At 46.4% G+C, this 13,656-nt stretch overlaps 1 protein-coding gene across 3 annotated transcripts in view; it reads left to right on the forward strand.

Moving 5' to 3' along the window:
- Positions 1 to 252: 252 nt before the first annotated feature.
- The window catches only part of CPT1C (carnitine palmitoyltransferase 1C), a 55,431-nt gene continuing 42,027 nt past the window's right edge, over positions 253 to 13,656 (forward strand). The window contains exons 1-2 of one of the 3 annotated variants that reach the window (XM_063137333.1): positions 253 to 281; positions 703 to 768. The gene's annotated coding sequence lies outside the window, so the exon portion shown is untranslated. Of the gene's footprint in view, positions 282 to 702; positions 769 to 4,126; positions 4,200 to 13,656 lie in introns of those variants that run through there. The other 2 variants (XM_063137331.1, XM_063137332.1) reach the window with 2 other exon arrangements.

A 13,656-nucleotide genomic window follows, 5' to 3' on the forward strand; every position in this document is an offset into this window, starting at 1 on the left:
GGGGGCAGAGGAGAAGGTCGTTGCCCGACAAGAAAAGAAGGCGGAATTCAAGGGTGGGGAAGAAAGGAGAGGCGAGAGAGAGAGAAAAGCGGGTGGAGAAGAAAAGGGAGGATGGAGAGGCGGCGGCGAAGGCGGAGGAATAGAGAGAAGGGAGGATGGAGGTGGTGACCCCAAAAGACGGGCGGGCAGGCAGGCAGGCACTGAGTGAGGTTTGGGGCATGGCTCAGCCCCAAAATTGGGTCAGGAAGCTCTTGATTGGGGGTCAGCTCCGAAGCAGCAAGGTGAGCACTTTCCAAGACTCCTGGGTTGCCGAGGAGGAGGAGGAGGAGAGTGGGGGGGGGGGCGGATTGGGCCTAATGGTTTGGAGTAAGGGGGCTGGGAACAAAGAAATGTGGGGCCTTACAGAGAGAAGAGGTGGGGGGGTAAGAGCAAGGGCTGGGTTATGGAAGGGAAAATTCGGTTACTGGTCCGCAGTAGAAAAGGATATTTGCCTGTATGGAGAGCTGTTGGGGTGGTGGTGGAGATTTTATAGATTAGTGGTGATTGGAACTAGGAATTCGGGTTTTCTTAAGAAGGGAGTGGTGCCTAGTGGGAACAGCTGGGTGCCAGGGCTTTTGGCTGCACCGGGGAGGTGGGTTTTGTTGTCTTCTTCTGATAGGCTTCCCTCTGATTCCTTTTGGGGTATGTGTTTTATTTCCTCAGAGCTGGCAACCTGACCCATCCAGTGGGCTCCAATGAGCTCTCGTGCAAGGTTTGCTGGTGGAAAAGGTAAGTGGTAGCCAGAGCAGGGTTGTGGTCCTGCGGTGGTGATGCCAAGTGTTGGGGGGGGGGGCTGCTCTCCGTCCAGCTGGCTGCAAGTCCCCGAGGGCATCATTATGTTGGCTACTATTTATAGACAGGCCTGTGCCACTGCTGAGGCAAGGCACAAGGCAATCAATTTCCTATTGGCACAGGCAGATGATGGGGGGGGGGCATTGGAAGGAAGGGGTGGACAATAGGATTTTCAGTATTGTGCCTCTTCTGTTTTTGCTTGTCATAAGAGAGATGGTGGGGATGGAAGGACAGACATTTTAATTGCCTGGCCCAAAAGCTTGGGAGAGAAATAGGACGAAGTCTCCAACACCACTCCCTCCCACAAGCTGGTCCCTGGAATGGGGAACCCACTGGAGCTGGGATGTCACATTGCACTTTTTTAAAATTATTAGCAAGGACCCTGACATTAGCTTCTGCCTCATTCCAGAATTCCCTGTTCCTTCTAAGGTTAGTTGCAACAGCTGTGGAGAAATGAAATTTCCCAGAAATGATATATTGTTCCCTGAAGTGATGAAAAGGATTAGTCTTGAATGGGAAATCAAGACCCATTAGCTTTACAAAAAGTAAAACTGCTGGAGTATGTTTGTTGAAATGGATCAGCACAGCACTGCTGCCTGCATTTTTGGACTGTGCTTGGGGGCGTGGCTATGGGGACTGTCATGATGAGTGCCTGCACTCCCATGACACAGAGCTGTTTCTTGTGTGTGCGGTCAGCTTCTGGATTCAAAGAGGGCAGGGAAATTTCCGATATTGAATATCTGTTAGTTAGGTTATAAGTTCTTGAGACACGGCTTGAACTAGGGCATGATATAGCCATCTACTGAAGCAAAGCAGATTTGAGTGTGATCAGTGTCTGGATGGGAGATAACCGGAGAACACATCATGTTCTGTGATGGAAAAGAGTGAGATGTAAATAAAATAAAATGAAGTTTTGTCAACCCCCACCCCCTTCTCCATAGAAATGTGGAAGCTACATGAGGGGAACAGGAAAAACATTTGTGGGGAGCAGGCAGAGAGAAAATTATTGGGGGGGGGTTTCCTTTGGTTTTCTCATGCTTTTGATTTTTTAAAACCTCCACCAAAAAAGGATGTAGGAATGTTGGGGATTGCATTCATTAGGATGCATTCCCCAACATTCTGCATTAAATAACACAGCCTTGCCTATAAGCCCATAAAAGTTATTAGTTGACAAAAAAAGTTAGTTATTTGTTGGCTGTAACGTGGGGTGGGGGGACCCTAACCTTTTTCTGTTTATAAATGCTTCCTTGTCTCATGCTCAATCAATCATCCCAGAGTGCAGGACACAGAATAACGGGCTCAAGTTACAGGAAGCCAAATTCCGGCTGGACATCAGGAAAAGCTTCCTGACTGTTAGAGCAGTATGACAATGGAACCAGTTACCTAGGGAGGTTGTGGGCTCTCCCACACTAGAGGCATTCAAGAGGCAGCTGGACAACCATCTGTCAGGGATGCTTTAAGGTGGATTCCTGCACTGAGCTGGGTGGGTGGGGTTGGACTCGATGGCCTTATAGGCCCCTTCCATTCTATGCTTGGATGCAATTAAAGGTCCAAACTAGACATTTATGCATGAATTCTGTAAGAGTCTCCTGAATTATTATTATTATTTAATGAGAAGTAGCTATAGGAGACTGAATTTTTACAGAGGATGGGTGCTTAACCCTTTCTTCATGGTACATTTTTATGATTACAATCAAATCTCCACTCACTGCTTTTCTTTGTAAAGGCAGAATATGGAAAACATAGAGTGGAAAAATGACCAGAGCAGAGACAATTAAATGCCCACTTCTCCCATCCAATTGTTTGTATCCTGCTGTGGCTGATGTTTATTTTCTTTAAAAAACAGGGTAAACTGATATGCCTCCCTCTGTGGAACATCTGGTCCAGTTTTTTCTTATTCCAGGCCAGACTTTCCTAACCTGGGGCCCTCCAGATGTTCGGGACTACAATTCCCATCAGCTCCAACCAGCATGGCCAATGGTCAGGCCAATAAGATACAAAACATCTGGGACGGGGCAGTACGCTGGAGAAGCCCACTCCAGGCAAATGGGCCTTATAAACCTCCATTAAGCAAAGCTAACCTCACTGAGTGAGACATTTTCTTGGGATATTGTGGCATGCTGCACCAAAGAACTTTTGAAAGATCAACTTTAAAAAGCACTTCTTCTGATGCCTCGGAAAGTACTTTTTGTTGAGTTATGGCATAAAAGCTGATTAGTTATGGCACAGACTGGCATTCTGGCACATAACCTTTTTGTATTAAGTCTCTGTCTGGGCCTCCAGAGACTAGCAGAGAATGCTAAGCAAAGAGACAGCAAAGACATGAATTAAGGCAAAGATTCTTGTAGGTTAAAACAAACCTTTTTACTGGCAAATACATATAATTTAGTTATGGCAGTACAGATACAAATACTTACAAACGGTCAGTCAGTACAGCACACATCAAGTGGGTAATGGGGAACAAGCAGCAGATACTGAACATGCAAAACACATTTACTTTTATAGACAAACTGTACAATGATGCAACTCCTTGCAACCCTTAATTGAAGACAATCACTTAGACAATTATTCAATTATTACACTCAATGTCCAGGTGTAGAGTTGACCTTTAAGTTTCTGCTGAGTCCTCTGTTCTTCCAGATCCTCAGCAATTAACAAGCAATGGAAAACATAACCAAGATCCATTCCAGGATCCAACACTTTTTCACATGTGAAAATCATTATTGCTTCACAGTTCATTCCTAAGATGTTCACAATTTCAAAACCTGCCAATGGGGGAAAATGCATGCCAGTGAAATCTTAAGGTGCGTAGACTTGAACCAGCTGCACAGCTATACTTGGCGGCAGTATTATATACAAAATCAAAACAGGTCATCGGTCAGAGAGTATTCTAAATGAATGGGTGTAGGCTAGGGTAGGGACATCCTGAGCATGGCTCAGTTTATTCCAGTTTATGATTTGGTGTAAAAGGTAATAATCTTGTGGATGTGTGGCCAAGGATTATAAGTGGATGTAGTAAGTTCAGGGATTAATATATATCTTTGGGGTGGTGGATATGATCTGGAAGGAGGCAGAATGTTTTTTGTGTCATTCTACTAAAGTAGGGCTAGTTGAGTCCCATTCTATTTGTTTTGAAATGTGCATGTCCCAGGGATTCCCCACCTTCTCACCCTCCCACTCTCTTCTTTCCACATGCAGGGTGTGTGTTGAGTGGGTATATCAACCAAAGCGTCAGCCCTGCCAAGACATACAAGTCAAACCTGTTTTAAGGAGGGAGGGAAGAGTCTGAGAGCACATTCCCTAGAAGAGGCTGTGGGGAGCAGTTGTGGGTTTTCATTCATGCTGAGAAGATCCAGTTCTCCGCACAGGTAGGAAGTGGGGTCTTCGACTAAAGGATACATGGAGGATGGGATGGCGATGAAGATAAAGATGGCTGTGGTGGTGGAGAAAGCTAGTGGAATGACTTGCAGGCTCTCTCTGGAATGTATTGTCTGTCAGAAGGAATGAAGATGTAGGGCAGCTTTCGCCAACTTCATGCTTTCCAGATGTGTTGGATTATAACGTTCATTAAGCCTATGTATACCAGTTGATGGGAAACATGGGTGGGAGGGTGCTGTTGCACCATGTCCAGCAACTTTGTGAGTAGGATTACACTGGATCAGTTTCAGTTGGTGAGTACTGATGATGTGGACAAGCTGCTTGGACGAGTAAGGAGGACAACTTGTCCTCTCGATCCATGTCCTTCTTGGCTGGTCACCCAGGGAGGAGATGCAGTTAGACTACAACTACAACATATTATTAATGCATCTCTCAGGGAGGGGAGTTTTCCACCATGTTTAAAAGAAGCAGTGGTACGGCCACTTCTCAAAAAGCCCTCCCTGGATCCCCTGGACCGTAATAATTATAGACCAGTATCAAATCTTCCATTTTTGGGCAAGGTGATTGAGAGGGCAGTTGCCTTCCAACTCCAAGCAGTCTTGGATGATACAGGTTTTCTAGACCCATTTCAAACTGGCTTTAGGGCAGGATACGGAGTTGAGACAGCTATGGTCGCCTTAGTGGATGATCTCCGCATGAGTATTGACAGGAAGAGTGTGTCCCTGCTGGTACTTTTGGACCTTTCAGCAGCTTTCGATACCATTGACCATGGTATCCTTCTGGAACGCCTGAGGGGTTTGGGAATCGGGGGCACTGTGCTCCAGTGGTTCCGGTCCTACCTCTCAGGTAGATTCCAGATGGTGATGCTTGGGGATAGTCGCTCCTCAAAAAAGGAGCTGTTGTATGGCGTACCACAAGGTGCCATCCTATCCCCAATGCTGTTTAACATCTACATGAAACCGCTGGGAGAGATCATCCGGAGGCATGGGGCGGGGTGCTATCAGTATGCTGATGACACCCAAATATATTTCTCTATGCCTTCAGTAACAGCATCAGCTAAGGATAGTGTGTCTCCTCTGAATGAATGCTTGGAGGCAGTAATGGGCTGGATGAGGAAAAACAAACTGAAGCTGAATCCAGACAAAACAGAGGTGCTTGCTGTCAAGGGCTCTGACCTAGGTTTGGAGGTGTGTCAGCCAGTTCTGGATGGGGCTACACTCCCCCTGAAAGACTGTGTTCGCAGTTTGGGGGTGCTCCTGGATCCGTCACTCCAAATGACAGCCCAGATAGATGCGACGGCCAGGAATGCCTACTATCAACTTCGGCTGATACGCCAGCTGCGCCCCTTCTTAGAGTCAGAAGACCTAAAGACAGTAGTGCACGCGCTGGTAACCTCAAGGCTTGACTTCTGCAATGCGCTCTACATAGGGCTACCATTGTACCTAGTTCGGAAACTTCAACTAGTTCAAAATATGGCAGCCAGGTTGGTCACCGGTACACCTAGGGATGACCACATTACACCAACATTAAAATCGCTCCACTGGCTGCCGATTGGTTTCCGGGCAAAGTACAAAGTGTTGGTCATTACCTTTAAAGCCCTAAATGGTTTGGGTCCAGGTTACTTGCGGGATCGCCTTCTCCCATATAGTCCGCCCCGCACACTCAGGTCCTCTGGGGTGAACTTACTTCAGTCAGCTAAAACTAGGCTGACATCAATTTCCCAGAGGACCTTTTCTTCTGTCGCCCCCAGATTGTGGAATGGCCTGCCGGAGGAGATTCGTAAAATTAACTCTATGTGTGATTTTAAGGCAGCTTTAAAGACTAGCCTTTTCCGGCAGGCCTATCCAGATCAATGTTAAATCATGAATTTTTAAGATGTATTGATTCCTGTTCTAATGTTGTTCCCCGCCTCTATCTAAAAGGAGAGGCGGGTAAGAAATAAATTTATTATTATTATTATTATTATTATTATTATTATTATTATTATGTCCTGCTTTCTAGTCCCTAATGGACAGGGGTGAACACGACGCTGGATTAATTGTACCCATGGTCCGATCCAGCAGGGCTCTTCCTATGTTCTTACCCTCAGCTATGTGGCAACATGTTGGGAAAAGCTGACCTAGGGTTTGGGGATCAGAGTGAGCTGGGCCACAATTCCAAGGTTTGGGGGACTCTCTAGAAGAGGTGTGTGTGTGGGAGGGGAAGTAGGGTGCTAGCAGTGGGAGTTGCATCATTTGGAATGGGGGACAGAGTAGGTGCTATGATTTGGGATGGGCATCTGGGAAGGACTGGGGTCTCCTGGGCTCTATGAAAAGTTAGTGTGTTACAATCTTCCAGGGTATTAACTATCCCACCCAGCCAGCACAGTCAATGGTCAGGAATGATGGGTGTTGTAGTGCAGCACTATCTGGAGGACCACACATTCCCCATCCCCACTCTAGTGTTCAGCAGCAATGGATCAAGGCTACTAAGATGCTCAAGACAAAAAGCAGCGAGGAAAAACTGGAGGGAGATGGCATTACATCAGGGGTCCCCAGTGTTTTTGCGTTGGTGGGCATAATTGGAATTCTTGGAGAGTGTTGTGGGTGTGCAAACAAAACGGCTGCCGTGAGGGCTATTTGCCCATTCAGAAAATAGCGGTGAAAAGAAGGTTAGCGTGGGGATGGGGTTGTATTCGGGGAAGAAGTGGCTTTTGTCCAATATACTTGGCAACTCTGGATGGGGCATGGAGTCTAGTGAGGAGCTGGTGGCCAATATTTCAGGATCGTTCTGCACAGAACCTTTGTCCCCAGTTCATCTCTTCCGTAACACTGCCTTGGTTACCCTCCTGGTTTTATCACGCTTTCTCTTGGAAAGTGTGCTGGTGTCCTTGCATTCATTCATCTCATCTTCTAGCTGATAGAATTCATAAGTGGGAGGCTGACAGGCAGATGCCTCAACGGAAGTGTACTTCCTGATTTCAACATCAAAGAAATGGAGAGACGAGCAGTCCACAGATCCTGCTTACTCCATCTCTCTGGGTGGGTCCCAAATGAAGACCTAACACCAGCTTGGAGCATGGCCCCTCCAAAACAATGCAAGGGGCTGACCTGCTCGGAGAGGAAGGAAACCTGGGGAGGTTTTTGCTCCCAGCAGAAAGACTTGTTCCAACCATTAGGCATAATTTCTTTCCCACAGAATAATGTTCCTAATCTTCGTAGGGCTTTTCCTTCATGGGAAGGAGTCTATAATTACAGATGTGGATAAGAAGGACACGGGTCTGCTACTGGTCTAGAGCAGTCTTCCCCAGCCTAGTGCCCTCCAGATGTGTCACACTACAACTTCCATAATTCCCAGCCAGCATGACGAATGGTCATGCTCTCATTTGGAGTTCCCTGGAGAGAAGAGCTCAGAAAGATCACTGCAGGGTTCTCTCTATCCTGGAATCAGGCATGGAACATGACAGAAATAATCTAATTTTTAAAAAAGGTTCTAGTTCTCATGGCTACTCAAAGTTTTCTTTTTCTTTTTTTCTTTCTTTTTTTTTAAAATGACCCCTGTTGACTGAAAAGGCAAAAACACACACACACACACACCAGGGAGAAACACTCTGGGGCTATGAAAAGCGGGTATCTTTAACGATGAATCTAAAAAACTCACCGTTTCAGATATACAATCCTTCTTCAGGAGCTGAATATGGATACACGTTGTTATGATTCAAAAGGAAGAGTAACAATACTTTCTGAATAATCTTAATCCTTTGTGGCGTTCCCGTTAAGGGCTGTGTTTGCTCTGAGAATTTCTATCAGAAACCATGAATAATGTTTCTGGTGACTGGGAGGTTTCTAGTGACCAGGATCTTCTTTCTGCTCCTCCTCCCATTCTTGCACAAAATAGGCACAACAATTGGGGCAATGCTCCAAGGACAGAGGGTGGCACACAACTGAAAGCAAAGTCAGCACATTTTGTGGTTGCTGCTGTTGCAAGTTTAAACGTGACTCTGTTTGTTGTAGGTGGGTTACTGTGTTGATGCAAAGAGTGACGTTAGTAATAAGACAGTACCTCTTTGCATTGGTAAATTAACATTAGGCGAATGTGATGGGTTACAGTTGATGCATACTTTCGATACGAGGTTCAGTGGACTAACAGGTTGGATGAGGTGAGTCACAGGCAGGATTCCTTTGGTTCTTTTAAGAGGAATAATATTGGCTTACATTACAACAGCTTCCTCCATGGCGGTGCCCTTCGCATGTTTTGGACTTCAACTCCCAGCATCCCTGACAATTGGCCATGCTGTCTGGGGCTGATGGGAGTTGAAGTCCAAAACATCCAGAGGATACCAGGTTGGGGGATGGCTGCCTTACAGGGCTGTTGTAAGGATTACAGTTACATAATGCACGTCTAGCACATTATACACTTGAAAACACCATATAAAATGTTAAGGGTGAAATTAGGACATGGAATCAGGGATTCCTTGGGTGTACTTCAGGGGGAGGCAGTAGGTCGATCAGGATGTCCTAATACACCAATTTGGATGGCTTTAAAGGGGGGGGGGGTTGGATAAATTCCTGGTTGGCCACTGTGTGAACAGAGTGCTGGATTAGATGGACCCTCGGTCTGGTACAGCATGGTTCTTCTTACGTTCTTAAGAGTTTCTGACTCCCAATTGTTTAACAAATAGCAAAGTGTCATGTCCCCGTCCCCCTGCCCCTAAGAAAAGTGAGGTGGCTGAACAACCAGGAGTCCATTTTGTGTGTGAAAGGACTTGTGGTTCTGGTACTGGTCCCAAATTCCTTAATGCTTAGCCTTTTTCTGCATGCCTGAGACAGGCTCTGGCTGGTTGTTCTCAAGGTTCTAGTTGGCAGCCGCTCCAGGTTGCTGAGGGTCTTTGAGCAAGACACCCTCGATGGGCCCCTCTTTCAGTGAGTCTCCCTTCTCATTGCCATTGGCCCCATTCAGACAACACGCTCAACCATGCTGCTTCCGTTAACCATTTTGTGGTTAAGCAGCATGGCTGAGCGTGTTGTTTGAATGGGGCCACTGCCATCAGCGGCTATGGGGCCTCCTCATCTTCCTCCTCATTGCTACCACTTGCTTGGCAGAGTCCAGTGAGCACGTAGGCCATGGGATCAACTGCTCCTTGTCACCACCACCACCATCGCCTAGGCCAGAGTGAGAGGCAGGTGAACAAGCCATGGTGAAGAGGAGCAGTGACTTCAGGGGACCCTTGCCAGTGGTGCCCTGCAGGGATGTGGGCCCTCCACAAGGGCCCAACAATGCCTGCCCGTGAAACCGGCCCTGGTTGTCGGAAAAACAACAAGTACAACAATGTAGATCTCACAGGCCTGAAGTTTGTCCACTCTTGCTCGTATTGTACCAAATGTTCACTTGAAGCTACTCCTTAGCTTCAAAACAACTTTCTTCTCTCCTCTGGCGCGTGATGATAGAATAAGCCCTGGGGCAGGATTGCAAGAGCTAGTGAAGTCTTGCTGCTGTGGCTTGACATTTCACCCATATACTTTGTGCGTGCTCCTCCTTGTCTCATCGCTATGGGAGGCTTGAGGAACTGGGAGGAGCCTATGTGTGTGTGTGAGACTCATTTCAGTGTTGGTGTGGCAAGCCTGCTCCTTCCTTTCACATGACACCAAACGGGCCAGAGTAAATCTGCCTCCCGTGCCATCTACATCAGGGATGGCCAGTTTCTTCTCTCTTTGCTAGTACTGGAGTTGGAACTTTTCTACCTGCTCGTGGATACCCAGGTACTCTATACCAGGGCTGGGGAGAAAGTAGATCTGATTTTATTGGTCGGTAAGACTCTTTTGTTATAGGGTGGCACAGAAACATCCTAAATAATGAAGAAAGCTTGGGGTAACCAGGGGTGGATTTTTGTGTGCGAGGACCATGAGCTCAGAAATTCTCCATGTATGTCTTCTACACCAAGGTCTAGTTGGTGGATCTCAGGGTTCTAGTAACCCCCTCCCCCTGTAAATTAATCCCAATTGCCCGGTGCCCTCCCCAACTTGGTGCCCTCCAGATTTGTCAGACTACAACTCCCATCATTCCCAGTCGGCATGGGAATGATGGGAGTTGCATTCTGACACATTTGCAGGGGAGGTTGCTGTATAGTATTGCTGGCATTGCCTGGGCTCCACATCTATGGCGCACCTGCTCTTGGGGAGTACGAGGCTATCAGCTAGGGGACTGAAGAATGGATGTGCTTCCCGAAGATCTCCATAAGAGAGATGGAGGGGACATAGCTCGGTGTCATAGAGCACATGCTTTGAATGCAGAAGGTCCCAGGTTCAGTCCCTGGCTTCTTCAGGTAGGGCTAGGATAGAATCCTGCCTGAAACCCTGGAGAGCTGTTGCTGCCAGTCAGTGTCGACAATACTGGGCTCGATGGATCAATTATTCATTATAGGGCAGCTTCCTATGTACTGTGTTTCAGTAAGCTGTTCCGTGCCTTTCTTGTTCGGCATAGATCGCTCCAACACTACACAGGTAGTGTGGACACAGCAAGGCTGGCTCAGGAAAGGAAAGGAGTGAGATAGCTCTGTGTGTTTGGTGGGAAAGAACTGCTGGAATCAGGAGAATGAATGGGATGACTGTAAGAATATAAGGAGTGCCGTGCTGGATCAGACCAAGGGTCCATCTAGTCCAGCACTCTGTTCACACAGTGGCCAACCAGCCATCGGCCAGGGACCAACAAAGCAGGACATGGTGCAACAGCACCCTCCCATCCATGTTCCCCAGCAACTGCCTCAAATACTGGAGACAGCACACAACCATCTGGGCTAGTAGTCATTGATAGCCATCTCCTCCAGGGATTTATCCAACCCCCTTTTAAAGCCATCCAAATTGGTGGCCATCACTACATCTTGTGGTGGTGAGTTCCATAATTTAACTATGCACTGTCTGAAGAAGTACTCCCTCTTATTTGTCCTGGATCTCCTACCAATCAGCTTCGTGGGATGACCCCGGGTTCTAGTATTTTGAGAGAGGGAGAATAATGTCTCCCTATCCACATTCACCGTACCATGCATAATTTTGTACACCTCTATCATGCCCCCCCTTAGCCTCCCTTTTTCCAAACTAAACAATCCCAATTGATGTAACCTTCCCTCATAGGGGAGATGCTCCACCCCATTTTAGTTGCTCTTTTCTGCACTTTTTCCAGCTCTATAATATCCTTTTTTAGGTGTGGTGATCAGAACTGTACACAGTATTCTAAGTGTGGTCGCACCATAGATTTGTATAAAGTCAGTATGATACTGGCAGTTTTATTCTCAATTCTTTTTCTTATAATGCCTAACATGGAGTTTGCCTTCTTTACGGTAGCTGCACACTAGGTGGACATCTTCATCGAGCTGCCCACCACATTCCCAAGATCTCTTTCTTGTTTGGTCACCACCAACTCAGATCCCATTAGGTTATACTTGAAGTTGGGTTTTTTTGCCCCAGCGTTCATCACCTAACACTTCCTTACAATGAACCGCATCTGCCAATTGGATGCCCACTCTCCCAGCTTGGAAAGATCCCTTTGGAGCTCTTCACAATCCCTTTGTGTTTTAACAACCTTATATAATTTGGTGTCGTCACCTAGCCAAGATCCCATAGCCAGGCAGGCATTTTGGTGTCCTTGGTCTACCGTTAGGACAAGAGTTGACAGCCTCAGTGGGTTGGAGTGGAGAGAGAAGCAAGTGGGCACCCTGGAGGAAATTGAAACAGGCCTGCTTCGTTGCTCATACCAAACTGTGAAGCAACACTGGAAATCTGTAAGCAGGATGGCATTTTTGTTTATGCGTTTTTTCTTCACTTGCCAAATTGCACTCGGGACACTTTGCTTAATAATCCAGTGCAATGGGATAACATGAAAACCAACAGGAGGCTCAGATTACGCTCTTACCCGTCCTCCCCAATGCACCCAGTTCAGCAAGGGAACTGGTCCACAAATTGCCTGGTGCAAATCAGCACCAGCTGTCTGTGGACAGCACCCCAGCAAAATATGCCTCCCTTACTTTCTGCGGTCAGAACAAGTCTAGTTGTACTGTTGAGGCAGCGCTCTGAGCAAGTCGTAGCTGGACGGCCTAGAGACTAAGGCAGCCTTCCTCAACCTGGGGCGCTCCAGATGTGTTGGACTGCATCTCCCAGAATGCCCCAGCCAGCAGAGCTGGCTGGGGCATTCTGGGAGTTGTAGTCCAACACATCTGGAGTGCCCCAGGTTGAGGAAGGCTGGACTAAGGGAAGGTGCAAGGTTTTAAAATTGATTCGTAGAACTTTTGCTTGCAACCCTAAGAATGTCTTTCATATTTTTAATATATATATATGAACATAGGAATCTGCCTTATACTGAGTTGATGAGTTGGCTCATCTCTCCAGGGTTTCAGGCATGATTCTTTCCTAGTCCCACCTAAAGAAAAAGCATGTGCTCTTTCACACTGAGCTATGGCCTCTTCTCTAATGTATGGCTGCAAGCAAAATGTGGTGAAAACCAACTGCGCCATTTAAACAAGAATGTGCCCAACTCCTCGGAAGAAATCTAGTTGAAAGAGTGTCAACTTTTGCCCAGTTGGCATCTAGCTAGAACGCTTGGGTTCACTCCCCAACCAATTTTTTTTAAAAAAAAAATTCACCTAACGTGTTAATTATGTGTACAGCTCTTTGGCAATCTCTAGCTTAAAGAATAACTTTCCAACAGCCTACGTACTAAACGTGGCACTTTTAATGCTATTGTTACCTGGGCGTGGATGCTTTTATTACCATGAAGCTCTTACTGCTACATGGTAGCTACTGTATTATGCAACCATAATACAGATCCATAATGGGATCTGTTTGCATGGTGAAAACCACTGGACCACTATCTGGAGACTAGAATGGCTGTTGAATATACTGCAGTGTGGTACAGAAACACTTTAAGGATTAGGAGGGCAAGGATTAATATAGGTGATTTTTGGTTTTGGATGTTTGCTTTTGGAGATTTTTTCTTTTCTTTCAAAGATGAGGAAGAGACAATTTCAGAGGTTCTTTCAAAATCGGCTTCCCCATTTCTCCACTGATTCAGTAGGCTGCTGCAATAGTGACAACTTCCTTTCAGGAATAAACATGCAGACCATGTCTTCGTGAGCGCAAGAGTTTATCTTGTGTGCACTGGGTTCCTGACGTATGCATTCACATCACAGAATCAATAGACTGACTTTGCGCATGACAAGGTATGCTGGAATTATCTCTGTATAGGAGGAAAAGAAATGCCACGTGTTGTGTCCGTACAGGTAGCATGTCAACAGACCTGCTTCTGCAATGGTTCCTGCATGTACAAGGCTTCTGTAACCTTTAAGTCTCTCTTATCCTACTCTATGAGAATTAATAAAAATGTTATTTTTTTTCAAACGAATTTGATTTTCAACGGACAGAGAAGCTACCTCAGGATCTTGGTTAGTTTTTGCCAATTTCTGTTTAAAGTTCTGTGTCT

Source organism: Elgaria multicarinata, chromosome 11 (assembly GCF_023053635.1).
Source record: "Elgaria multicarinata webbii isolate HBS135686 ecotype San Diego chromosome 11, rElgMul1.1.pri, whole genome shotgun sequence".
Taxonomy (NCBI): Eukaryota; Metazoa; Chordata; class Lepidosauria; order Squamata; family Anguidae; genus Elgaria; species Elgaria multicarinata.